Raw genomic sequence first — 1710 nt, 5'->3', positions numbered from 1 at the left:
GTTAGCTGAGATATATAACATTGCTACAGTGTTTGAATAGCAAGAAATTTCATTTCCTGGGTAATATTATTCAGCTACTGGAACAGTTTTAACAATACCCACTACAATTCTAGGCTACTAATGATCCAGAAACTCAATGGAAGTCTTGGTGTAATATCATGCATCAAATATGGGACAGCTTGTATTAGGCATTGTTGAAACTGAAAATAATGGTTCTGGTGTGTGTGTGTAAGTAAAATAATAATCTATGAGACAGCATCACGCTGGTAACGGAAGGCCTCTGGATTTAATTCCTTGAGGAAATGCAGATGTCATAAGGTTTCACGTTATTGAGTCTGCATATTTGGGGTCAGCAACCATTTCCCTTACTGCCCAGACCCTAATCAGAACAAGACCGTTATCTCTTTCAGGCGAACCTGACTAGATTATCTCCTTACCCTTTCTGACTCCGTAGGTCTGGTCACCTAACTTCACAAAATGCAATCTAAAGCTGGGGGGAAGTTCAGAAAAGGGCAATCAAAATGATCAAAGGGATGGAGTAACTCCACCATGAGGAAAGATTACAATGCTTTTTAGTTTAGAAAAAAAGGTAAGTAAGAAGGGACATGGCTAGGGATGTCAGAGGGCATCATTTTCCCATTCCACCCTGTTTTCGTCACATGTAACACTATGGTTTATCTTCCACCAAAAACTACATTATTTGTCTCACTACTGTGGTGAGCTAACATAACTTGCATAACCTACACAATTAATTATGTAAGTTACATTATTCCACCCCATTAATTCTAGTGCAAAGGAAACAATGCATATGAGGAAGGGAAATGTAATCAGTTACGTATCATTTGTGGACTAAAAGCAACAATAGCAGTGAACACTGATCAGTATTTTCTGGATTGTGTTCCGGACATGGAATGAACGAGCAAACATTGGCTCCAATTTCCATTTCCATCAGAGTTCTCTGACACCCATCAACATGCTTGAGCTGTAGAAGATTAAACATGGTATGGAGAAAATGGGTAGAAAGGCACAATGGTAGAACCCAGGCGGCATCCAATGAAGGTGAATGTTGGAAGATTGAAGATATACAAAGGAAAGTACTTCTTTACACAGTGCATCGTGAAACTGTGGAAGTCTCTCCTACAAGACACAGGGATGGGTGTCAACATGGATAGCTTTAAAAGAAAATTAGACAAATTCATGGTTAAGTCTCTCGGTGGCTATGTTCCATACTGCCAGAAGCAGTATGCTGCTGAATACCAGATGCTGGGAATCACGAGTGGGGAAAATCATAGAATCACAGAATTGTAAAGTTAGAAGAGCCGTCCAGTCCAATCTCCTGCAATGCAGGAATCTTTTTTGCCCATTGTTGGGCTCGAACCCTCGACCCTAACAGTCTCATGCTCTACCAGCTAAGCTATCCTGAGTGCTGTTGCACTTGTATTCTTGCTTATAAGCTGCCATAGACATCTGGTTGGCCAATATGAACACAGGATACTGGACTAGATGGGTCTTTGGTCTGCAATATGGCAATCCTGCCATAGACATGAAAATTTGGTAGCTGTAACCATAATATACGGTAACTAAAATAGTAATGCTGCAATCCTGTGCACAGTTAGCTGGGAGTACGTCTCTTTGAACTCAATAGGACTTACATTTGAGTAGACTTGCATAGGCTTCCATTATAAGCAAATGAAATACAAAGTTGCTGCA

The sequence above is a fragment of the Podarcis pityusensis genome, assembly GCF_964106645.2.
Source record: "Podarcis pityusensis genome assembly, chromosome: 4".
In the NCBI taxonomy this organism is placed as follows: Eukaryota; Metazoa; Chordata; class Lepidosauria; order Squamata; family Lacertidae; genus Podarcis; species Podarcis pityusensis.
This window is presented reverse-complemented; position numbering follows the sequence as displayed.